This window comes from Pempheris klunzingeri, chromosome 14, assembly GCF_042242105.1.
Source record: "Pempheris klunzingeri isolate RE-2024b chromosome 14, fPemKlu1.hap1, whole genome shotgun sequence".
NCBI classification, from domain to species: domain Eukaryota; kingdom Metazoa; phylum Chordata; class Actinopteri; order Acropomatiformes; family Pempheridae; genus Pempheris; species Pempheris klunzingeri.
In genome coordinates, this window is record NC_092025.1 from 1,806,443 (window position 1) to 1,818,942 (window position 12,500).

A 12,500-nucleotide genomic window follows, 5' to 3' on the forward strand; every position below is an offset into this window, starting at 1 on the left:
ATCACATGTTGCAGATGTGATGGAATGCATTTCTGACTACTTACTGTGTGGTTTGGGAAATTAACTCAGAAATGGTGTATTTACAGCTGCATTTTCTTCATTTTTATTTCATCCAGATATGACAACTACCCTGGACTCATGCAAAGGTCTGGCAGAAACATGGTCAATGAGGTCGAGGTGAGGTGAGGTGTCTTTATGATCTTGTGTTAAAGGGTAAAAGTCTGAGTAGGGTGTACTCAGACATCTCTCTCTCCTGACACAGAAGTTTCTCTGCACTGAGGGGGAGGTAGCCATGCTGGTGCCTATCCCACTCCCCATCCCCCAAAACAAATATAGTGTCTGATACAGACCAGACCCCTGCCGGCGCCCCAACCCCAGCCTTTGTCCGGGCCCCAGGGCACAATGCCAACTGTGATCAGGAGGCAGCACTGCTGATCAAACACTGAGACACAAGTGCAGCAGAATGCAGCTACTTCATTCAGACTGTTGATGGACTCTCTGAGTGGTTCTAACTGTGGGATAGGGTCTATTGGAGAGCTAAAACAGATCAAATGGGTTTTAGAGAACATACAAACTCACATGCACATCTGCAACGTAGAAGACAAGCAAACTGTGAGTATATGGAAGCAAAGAAAGAACTCATATAACTGTGTTAATCATATCAGAGAGGTGTACACACAAGAAGCCAGCTTAAAGCAACAAAGCGTGAAAAATCATACGAGAGCATTCCCCTGGAAACACAGGGAAGAACTGGGGATTAAAAGTCTATTCTGGAGCTCCTAACAAGCCTGGTTCTCAGCGATATTAGAGATGGAAATGTAGGAAAACTCAAACTCCTCAGGAGGGAAAACAATTTCACATTTCTGGGATTTCCAGAGCTCAGCAATTTCATCGGCTCAGTCTGAGCTGGGCCCTACATTTCACTGCATCATGTTCATTTAAATAAATGGGGGCCATGAACAAAGCAAGTTTAGCCAGATCTGCCTGTCAGCCAAAGAAACTACTTCCTCATACCATCTGAAAGAAGTCACTGACACTAACTACTCTAGTCATCTGGGTTTTACTTCACTCGTGTGTAGATGGTCAGTTCAGGCACATCTACACAAAACTTAAGTTAAATAGTAGTTCGGCTCACTGCCAAACTACTCAAAGGATTACAGTGTGAGGTCGGACTGTAGACAGTTCAGAGGCAAGTATGAAATATGACAAATTCAAACACAGATGCCTCCCAATGAATTCCTGGGTCCCTCCCTTGCTCCTTTATGCCTCTGCTCCACTGCATGGTACGGCTCGGCTCAACCTGCTCTGAACTGCTCTTTGTTGGTTTTCCATTAGCAAATTTGTGGATGGTACGTAGTATTGGGCACTTCACCTCGGTCGAGTGAGCTGAGCCAAATAAAAACACTGCAGACCAGACTAGGAAGAGATAATCGTCTCTTTAGTAGTCACTTGCATGGCACAGGAAATCCTGCACAAACCCACCTTTTTTCAACAGCCAAGCTACCATCAACAGCGACCACATTTTTTTATTCAGTCGACACAGATTTAAAAAATTTGGCAGCACGCAAATCCACGCTGTGGCCAAACAGCCACATGCAGAGAATCAAGAACACGGTCCCTTCGATATCCTCCATTGTTTGTGTGTGTTTGTGTTGCGTTGATGATGATGTCAGCAGTTTCATGGGGTGTCGCTATGGCGATCAGCTAAGAATCCTGCCTACATTGAGGGGCTACTATCTGCAGTGGACAAAATTGAGTAGTACCAGTACCACCAGCTAGTTGAGCCAAGCCGAGTCGAACATGATGTTCTCATGTTTTGTGTAGGATACGGCAGGCCAACTCCTGCAGGTTAAGGCATTACCTCTGCCAATGGCAGATTTACCATAAGTAACCTATTTTCCATGCTGTCAGCTGGATTGGCTGGGAGGCAGTCAATGAGTCTGCCTTGCTCACGCTGTTTCCTCTAGGTTCTGGTCTAAAATTAGGTCCTCTGCCTGGAGGACATTACATGATGGTAGAAAATACACAGTCTTATATGCTGCTTTATGCTCTGGGTGTGCTGTCAAAGGCTAAATGACCAGTATAGCCTGTTTCATTGAAGAGATATCCGATTGCTGCTGAAAGCCCCCTGAGGACACAGACAAAAATGGTGTACTGACAAAGTACTTTGTAATAACTGCTAAAACATCAATTCCTTTTCAAATGCATTTATAACATCCCTTCTCTCTAAACCCCCTCATCCTGTCCAAAGCACTCCTGACCAGGCAGAATGAGGTCTTTGTGAAAGTGTAACAACACAGACAGTCCCTTCCTGTCCTCTGTGTGGGGGAGACACTACAGCAGGACATCAAGATAAGACTGCTGTTAAAAGATAACAAGACGGATAATCCTCTTTCTTTCCTCTCTTTCTCCTCTCTACACAGGCAGTGAAACAGGCCTGATGTTTCGAGGCTGGAGTCTCTCCTCCACTCAGAGGTTCTTGACGGCAGGTGTAGTAAATGCAACTGAGTGTTGAGCCCTGTAGGAGGCTGCAGGCGAAGACTGTCAGGTGTGGTTAATGCTTAACCAAGACCGCTGAGTTTATTCATGCCTCCAGCTCACACTCTCAGCCTATAGAAATGAGGAGAAAGCTCAAAACTACCATTCTGGTCTACATACCACATTTAATGACAAGATGCGATTGGGATGGGATGGGATTTATCTATCCAGCACAAAGAGGAAATCCTACAATGTTGGTCATGACACAGCTTGACAGTATTTATTGTCTGGACAGTAGAAATAAATCCAGAGAGCCCATTAAAAGACACAGAGCTCAGATCTAAAGTGGATGTGTTCTGTGCTGCAGTGACTGAACAGTGTGACACTTTGACCCTGATAGTCCTCGTAGGCTAATCTCAACAAGCCAAGCAGCTGTAAAAAAGAAACCTAGGTGAGCTGATCACTCGTGCTGGACATGAACCCCTTTAGAAAGCGTTAAGCACAGCGCACATCAACATGTATGTTGCTCCCACATAAAATTGGACTTCAGAGCATCAAACAACAGCAACCCAAGTTAATGCAGCTACACATACATCTCTCCTCCTCTACCACAATTTCTACTAAAGATTGGCAAAAAGAAACAATTTAACAAGCTTTTCAATCAACAGTGTTGTAATATTCCCTCTCAGTGTCTGTTAAGCACAATCAAGTCATTAAAGTGGTTGATTAGGTGACAGTCGTGGTAACTGTGGTTTAACACTACGGCTCTGAGGAGCAAACAGTGAGGCTGTTAGCAGTGAGATAACATTAAGCTGCGATGCCTGTGAATCCCCTTACTAACTGAGGCAATCTGAATCAAGCGTGAGAATCAAGGACTCTGCCACTACCGATAAAAGCTACTATTTTGACTTTATGAAAAAGGTCAATAGCTACTGCAGGGAAAAAATGTAGACCATAATTAGCATTTAGAGGTTTCAGTTATGAAAATGTTGAGGATTGGAACTTTAAGTGCTTTGACATTACTTTGTCAATGACCAAACAGTTCACAAAACATTCACTGGGAAGGAAATGGAAATGCTGCCGTTCAGGCCAAACAAGGAAATCAAGTTTGTCCTTTCTTATTAGTGTTAGCAGAAAATATTCCTTAATTCACGGCTGAGAGGAGGATCGCCTAAATGTTGTACGACTAATGGACCTATTTTGTCTAAAACTGACTACAACAATATCTTGTTTAATTAAAAAAAAAAAATGGCACCTACAAATAACCCGACTCCTTCAGAGGATTCTGCAAGGTCATCTGGCTGTTGAGTGTTTAGTGGATGTAGTAAAGTGCTTTTGCCTGAAACCTGCCATGCAAGCCGACTCCCTGATGGCTCCAGTGACATCTAAAAAGGCCTAACCCCTGAGTAGTCTAGACAGGCAGCCAAACACTGCGTATAGGGCATCCTAGATCAGGCTGACAAATACATTATCTGAGGGAAAGTGACTGAGGCACGGCACAATGACAACTGTTGGCTTGTGCATTAAAATATAAAAGACAGATTTCATGCTGTCGCGGGTTAAAAATGTTGATTTCTGACAGAGATGATCAGGCAGCAATTTTTCCCACACTTCATCTTGCAGCCGTGGGATTATCAGGGACTTTTCATGTTCAAACTGAACTTGCATATCTTTTTGACAAGTCCTTTTAAGCTCCTGGGATGTTACTGTAGTACCCAACACGTTAATGGCTGATTAATAAGAGTTAGAAGTAGGAGACTCTTTAGTTGATAAAATGTCGGGTGACGTTGGAGGCAGTCACAAGCTCCTTTTATACGTCCACAGGTCATTAATCTACAACTCTAGCTGTAGAACTGTGTTACAGCTCTAGTGCTCTGGGATAAATCATCTCTTTATTCTCATCATATAGAGGTCCTGTCACAGAGGGATAAAATGCAGAGCTGACATTCCCCTTAGAGGTCGACTGACGGTGGAGGCCGATATAATAATGATGAAAAATCTGAGAGCCAGTATACTTGCAGATATAAGCCAATATCCTCCCCCGCTGCCCCCACCCCGTGAAAAAAGTTTGACTGTGTTGGAAATGAGCAATCTTTGACTTTATTAGAAACTGAATGACTGTTGAATTTAACATGTAAGTCAAAGTAATAAATACCTAAATAAATATATAAATCTGGAACTGAACATCAAACTCAAAGTAATTAATACATACACTGAACATCAAAAATCTGCTATGTAAAATAACTCAGTGGGTGGGAGCTATTTTTATTTTTTCAAGCTATTTTTCCCCCTCAAAGTCAGATGCACAGCCAAGTTCCAATAGTCTCCTCCAACTTAGATTCCCCCTGTATGCATGACGTGTGAACGGGTGAAAGAGGACGTGATGTAAAAGTGCTCCGAGCAGTCGAACTGACTAGAAAGACTCAAATACAGACCGTTTACTATCTGTGCTGATTAATCAGCCAAACTGATTAATCGTGGATCTCTAGTTCCCCTGCACCTCGTGAGAAGAGTGAGGTGCTGTGGGTGCCTCTGTGACTGGAGATGAGGTATAGCCTACTCTTTTCCTTCCAATTACTGGCCACTCAGAGAGAGCCAGGCAGCGGGCCACGCGGCTCTGTGTGTGCCCATGAATTAAACATGGGCTCCATTAAGACACTTAACATCTGGTTCCTCGGGAACTTACCAGCATCTGCAGCCTGGCTGCCCCTGTGTGCTTGCTTATTAAAACAGCACCACTTGTGATTAAGGTTGTGCAGTAATGTGCGATCTGACCATCATAAAGCAGCCAGTCACAGAGCTATTTTCAGTTCAGTCTCATCTCTCAGGAGGGCGACTGGGCCAGCTGCCGATTTCCTCACATGGCGGCGAGATGCACTACAGTAATTAAATGTCTGTTGTGGCTTGCTGACCTCGCTGTGGTTCAGGCGCCGAGCCTTTTCTATACCCAACTGTAGCAGATGTCTCGGTCATCATACCTATAGATCTAACATCGATCCAGGAATAATAGCTTCAGAGGCCGGGGGACGAGGAAACCATTTCAACCAATGTTAATGGAAGAGGGGGAAGTGGCAGACAGCCACACTCCTTTTGCACACCTGGTTGTGAAACCACAGTAAGTAAATCCATGCAGTGAAGACCTGTTCAAATCCTTACCACGGTATACATTTGCACTCAGCTCTTGGATTTCTCCTAACTTGCCTCTCGTCAGTGAACTGTTTGTTCTTGATGCCATTTAAACAATGCCCAGATCTTGTGACAGATGCACAGCTGCAGAGCATGTCCCGGTTAATTAAAACATACATTTAATATTTGCTCTCTTTACAGATTCCAAAATCGAAGGATTTGCACGGCAGTCTTTGGCTTCGGTCTAACAACAGCTTGATTGTGAGGCAACAAATGTTACAAGAAATGGGATTTTCTGGGTCTAATTCTGTGTGGCTTTACATCAATACTCCTTTAACACTCCTAACAAGATTCGGCCCGCATCATAACATTTCACTACACAACCACTTTAATATAATTCTAAAATCTATAATACAAGCAACCATAACCCTATAAAACCTGCTCAGACAAGGATTTTGTGCTTGGCAGCAGGCATTTTTCATAATGAATCCCCTTTTTCTATGGACAGGACAGTTATTAGCACAACTAGACAATTTGACATGATGATTAAACATCAGACTAAGACAGATAAAGACTGACTTGAATATCTGCACCACAGGGAGCACAATGGAGTGGGACTGAATCAAGACAGAGGCTTTCAGACAACACTTATTTGCCTCGTTCACCATACCCGCAGTCGACAATGTGTAATGTTTTTCAATGAGATGGAGGTGCTAAAAATGGCTCCTTCAACAGCTGCTTTGCCCCCCCTCCTCCTCCTACTCCCAAAATTCACCCCACCTTCTGCTTATGCCGCTTTTTTTCTGAGGCATAATATTTTTCAAGATTAGACACACAATTAACTCTAATGTTCTTAGTGGCGAGAGTGGGAGCTTACTGCTGGAGGACAAAATATAATCATCTTCCCACAACTCAGCTCTGTGTAAGACAATGCCTGACATTAGCTGATAATAATGTGACATGCACAATACAATATACAATGCTTATCTCCAAAATGATGCTTTCATTGGAAGTCAGAAATGGTGACAAAGGTACAGCTCTGTACTTGCACGATAAAGTCTTTCCTGTGTAGCCTCCTACTAAAGTCCAATTCTTTAACATTGCACAAAGGATACATCTAAAAAGGGGTTCGAGCAGATAAGCGGGGGAAAGACCGCACACCAGCCCCCCTGGGGACGCGCCTGCCACACCATGTATCCTCACTTTGAGATGGCTGGCTCAGATGCCGTGAGAATATCATGCAAAACAACCAGAATCCATACTCATAAGGTGTGGAGTAATGCTTAAGAGACCCTAATACTGTGTGTGGAATATTTGTAATTCCATACATCAGTTTAAACAGACAACTCCCTCCTTTCAAGAAGCCAAACACATAAAGTGCTACAACATCTACAGTCTGACACGTTCATCGGTGAGAACAGTGGTGACTGCCGAGGACAAATGAATACCAAATGAGAAAGTCGCATTTCTTTAATCATAGTTCTAAGGCTTGTTTCAAGAACACTTGTGCTTTTGAAACAAGCCTTACTTCATTTTCCAAATAATTATACAGCATTTTGGGACAAACTCCTTCAAATCTCCTTCAGTACTTGGTGTGCAGCATCTTTTCTGCTTCTGTGCAATTTATCTACAGAAAAACGCCATTCTGGTGATGATCATTTAAGATATGAGGTGCGTGAAAGCCCTTATTATCATCACAGTGAACAGCTTATTTGTCACAGAGCCCATTATTCCTCATTAGGAGCAGAGGGCGTTGTGGGTGCTGCAGAGCTGGGCATCAAGTGGCTAAGTGATGAATGTGCTTTGGGGGTGTTTATTGCCCTAACAGTGTAATGCAATGATGATGACCGATGGACTCAAGAGAGCGGAGAAAATCAGCACTGCAGTGACCTTGTTTAAACTGATGGAATACATGGACAGCAGAGAAAATGTTGCTCCCTCAGTACAATCCTTGTTCAACATGGACAACATCTGAGCATTTCAGCAATCATGTTAAAGATGTCAGAGGTGTGCTATCTGCTTTCTAGCTTGTGTCTATCCCTTATCAGTCTGCTAATCACACCTGTATCCACAGCAGAACTGAAGAAAGACATGGAACGTTATGAGCAAACAAAATGATTTCAGTTTTGTTTAAATTCTTAAAACAGTGAGTTGGTGAAACAAGCCAAAGAGTCTATAGTTCCTACAGGTTCCAATGTTTATTATTACAGACCACAACAGCAAGATGCTGAAAGGAACAAATCATTTTCAGCAAAAACTCAACGTCTGCACACACAGTCCTAACAACCAATTTAAATGAGCAACATTTAGATCTCAGCTGATCACTGAAAACATGCAGAAAAAAATGGAAGGTTTGTCCCTCATCGTGCCGCCTTTAGCAGCACAACAAAATAGTGCTCCTGTTTCCCAGCTTACCCCAGTGGTGCTGACCCAGGTGGCAAAAAACAGCACTGCTGGATAATCAGGGATAAAGAGGGAAAGAGGGATGTTCTCAATTTCAAATTTCAAATGGTGGTCTTTAAAACATTTACTGAATTGCGCAGAAGAATTCATGTGTTTTCATTTCCTCAGGACAATACATGTTCACCCAGAGTCAAATTTCCTGTCCCCCCGTGGTTACTTTGGTCAAGCTTTCCGTTCTTGCCACGGCACAAAAGCAGTTTACATCGATAATGGAGGCACATTTACTACTCAAGATTGTTGTTGTAATTTTTGAGGCAGCAGATCCTGTAATCATTAACAGAGGCAGACAAAAGCAGCCTCTCATTTCTAGCCAGCGACCGCCGGTTTTGCTGGCTGAATTAGCCAACCTGCTGCTTAAACGATAATAACATGAGCTGGTTGTAAACGCTGACTCCATCTCGCGTTTGAATGTTTCTGGCTGACTTCATACCATTGCTATTTGAGGGAAAAACCAGTTTAGCTGCAGTGATCAGTAAACTGTGTTTTCTCACCTCATATTGAGGCTTGTTTACCAGACAGGCCAAGTGTCGTTAACCTTGCTGGTTTTTCAATGTTGGACAAATATGTATAGTTTTGCCAGTATATATTTTAGTCACAAGTAAGGCCGGCAATGCAAAATGACCTCCTATCAACATAATCATATGCTCTCCTACTTGCAAATACAAAATCATTACTAATTATTTAAGTCAGTTATCTAGAAAAAGTCATTTGCTGGTATCAGCTTCTAAAATGAGAAAATGTGCTGCTTTTTTCCATTATCACATCTTTGTAAACTGAATAAGTTTGAAGATATTTAATTGATCAGACCAAACAGGCAAGCTGATCAATTTATCAAGGTCCCCACTGAAGCATGACCTTTATGAATTGATCAGCGACTAATTTGTGCCATTAAGGTAAAATTGCTCCCGAGTGCCAAAGCACATCGTTTGCACGCCTCTGTCAGTAGGTCACTGCTGTGGTAAAAGCATTATAGGAATTAGAAGACATACAAACTTGAAATATCTATCTATCTTGCCAATATATCATCCCACAAGAATGCTTTGGCAGCGGCCCAGGAGGCAGTTTTGCCCCCTACCTGTGAAAAAGGAACGAGCTCTGAATACAGAGTGGCTGCACAGCCGTTAACAGGACTCAGAAACAAGCACCACTATTAATCATTTCCACTGATTCTCTAGCAGGCAGCAATTTGTTCATTCAGTAATTCAGATACGGAATGGACGGGGAAAGAGGGAAGAGGTAGGGTAATGTGGCGAAGTAAGAGAGGGATCAGCGTTTCACACTCCCATGTAGGTGAACAGGAGTTGGCACGGGGCTCGTGCAGCGCCGACATGCTAAAATATTAACGTCCGCGGCTCTGAATATTCATGCTCCGCTGTCCCCATCATCAGATTGTGGAGGACAAAGCAGTGTCCCTGGAGTGTAATCCGATTCTACATGTTCCTGCTTCATTTCCAAGGACAGGAGTCTACAAGTGGAGTGCGTGGCTGCTTGGCTGGAGGTGAATCTTCGGCTGCAACGTGTTTCAGCCAACAGCAGGCACGCAGCGGCGCTGGACTGCAGGGCCGTGACAAGTGAACGTGACCTCAAGTCATTGCTGCCTGCGTGGGGCCAATGACAATGGCCCAGGTTGTGATGTACATGCCTCCACCCATCTCTCTGCTTGGAACCATTTCTCACAGGAACCAACACCTTTATCAATACACACACACACACACACACAGAGAGCTGTAACAGTGGTTCCCCTCAGAAGAGCTACTGATCCAACCACTACTGCGTCCAGATATCCAGAAAATCCCACGCAGCTATGATGCAAAATAACAGGGATTGCTGCTGTAAAAGAGGACACACATACATGCAAGTAAGGGGGAGGGTAGCGTTCTAGCGAAACCGGAGCACACACAAGGACACTCCCTTGATCTGCGTGTGTGTTTTCAAATAGGTAACCAAGCAACCAGTTCCTTGTCGGGCCTTTGGCTGAGAGCTTATCAGGTAACTGTGTTCTGCGCCTGCTCACAGGCTCACCAGGTTTGTTCGTCCTGGGTCAGTGGCTTCACTTCTGACCCAAACAGCCCAACCAGGAGGGAAGGCCGTCTGAGCGTGGTGCATCTCGGACCAGCTCTTTCATGATGGATCAGAGAAAGTGATTAGCTGGCACCAGCTTGCTGGAGTAAGGAGTTTATCGCCTTATTTCAGCCAAATAAACTTGTTGACAATACGGTTGTGGGTCAAGCCTTTACAGTCCTGACAGGGTGTGACAATACTGGTTGTCACTGTTAACAACCTCACAGAAGTTGGTCTCTGATAACATCACCACGGGGAATTAAAAATGAGATCCTGTCAAAGAAGCAAACCTACACTGTATTCAAAGATTCCCAGAAAGTCTCCTCCTTTCCTTTCAGTGTGAGAGGCTGTGTGCACTGGGAGGCCACAGTCAGTAACCCTACAGCCTGCGGGAGCGTCGCCACAAGCCAAATATTTGATGACATCTGACACCATTTCATAATAACCTGGAAAAACAATCTCTCGTCTGATAATGACTGGTTGACACAAACAAAAAGATGACCACACTGAGTCCCCTTTTGTGATGTGAAGGCTGGACGAAGGCAGATTCTGAATCCTCAACATTGACCATATTTTCAAGGATTTCAGATCCCGCTCATCCAACTTTATTTCTTTTGTCAATATTTGAAATTCCATGTGGTGCCTCATGGACAAATAGAAGGAAGAACATGGAGTAGAAAGACCGCACTAGTTATTTAAGAGAGGTTAACACTTTATTGTGTATTTCTAAGCCGTGTTAAAAGAACGCTACGACTCTGGCAGATACTGTTCTTGTCTGCTGAAGTGGAACGGGGCCCAAATGACGAGGCTGTGATGCCATTAAGATGGTAATGAGCCTCAACTAGTGGACACAACAATGTGGATCGTGAGACAAAAGAACAGCTAGACAACACACTGTGTACACCCTATATTACACTCAGCAGCCAGCTCTTACATGGGGAGATGTGCAGGATGCTCCTAAACAAAGCACTTCTTTATTACATGCGCTTCCTCACTAATCAGCACACAGGAATGTCATGGCTCTGACCATGGCTCTGTGGCTTCTCATGAAAATCTGAGAAAATATTTCAATAAGTGATGCGGGCTGTCGCTCGAAGCAAAAAGTTTCGCATCATTGTTTGGAGGGGGAGGAGTGACCTGCCAGTTTCACTGTAGATTATTCCTGCCACACCCATACACCCAACATTAAATAGTGCATTAGCTACAATTAACTAAACTAATGTATTCATATACTGTGCATTTAAGATGAATTATCATGATCATCACCATTATACAGTACAGTAGTTCTGATCATATTTAACTCCTGTTTGCAGTGTTTCTACATCTGCAGCCCTGGTGGCAACACTTACAGAGCAAACCAGAGCTGTGAAGTTTGGAAAATCAAAAAGGAAAACTTGAATTGTTCACCTGCCATGTTGTTATCCACGTCACAAGCAAAGACCTGCCAACTACATTATTACTGACTAACAGCACAGTCCTTTCCAGTGGTTCCCAGCCAAATGAAGAATGTCTGAGTTTCACCTTTGAATCATTGCCTACAAGTTAAAAATACCTGCACGGTGTCTGCAGACAGCAGAAACCCTCTGAGGGTCACTGCTGCTGAGCTCTCAGCAGATCATTGAGATGTCCATAAGTACATGACACCAAACTAAACAAGGCTGTGGACAGGAGCAACCTTACATGTGATGCTTGGGGTTTAGGGTTTGGGGAGGGGGGGGGGTGTCAGTGGTCAGTACTGCTGGCAGATGGCAGACCAAAAAAAAAAAAAAAGGCATCACTTTGAAGTCCTGCAGCCACAGGTTTAAAACACCAGAGCTCCCCCTGAATACCACCAGCCATCTGATGTCTGTGGGAGCCAGACACACGGTGCTGCCACCACAACCATCCATTCACAGCGCCACAAGTCCCCCCAGACAGCCGCTCAGGGGGGACCACCTGACGGAGGAGGTGACCCAAACAGAGCCACCTAACTGGGGTACTGCCATCACACGCGTGGCTCAATTAAACGCACGAAATAACGTCAGCAAACTTTGATTTACTGTCCGTGTCTTCCTGAATAAGTCCGCACTGGTAGCAGAGTCCGTTCTGCCTGGTGGTAGTTTCACCGGGGAGTGTGAGGCGGGCCGGGCGGAGCTAGCTGACTGAACTGACCTTGGGTCGGAGTTGGTCCCTGCCGGGCACTTTGCTGTGAGGGTGCTCACATGTGGTTTGGTTACCGCGGAGCAAACTAAATGTTAGTGTCAGTAACCTGAGCTCAAGAGGACGAGATGAAAAATAAAAAAAAGTTAGCAGCATTTTGAACTTATCGAAGAGGACGAGCGGCTAACGCGGCTGAACGCGGCTGACCAGCGGCGTCACGGCGCCCTTTCACA

At 44.2% G+C, this 12,500-nt stretch overlaps 1 protein-coding gene across 1 annotated transcript in view; it reads right to left on the reverse strand.

Annotated features, from left to right (window-relative positions):
- Positions 1-12,500, reverse strand: part of cxadr (CXADR Ig-like cell adhesion molecule) — a 33,427-nt gene that overhangs the window by 20,725 nt on the left and 202 nt on the right. The gene's annotated exons all lie outside the window — the stretch shown is intronic.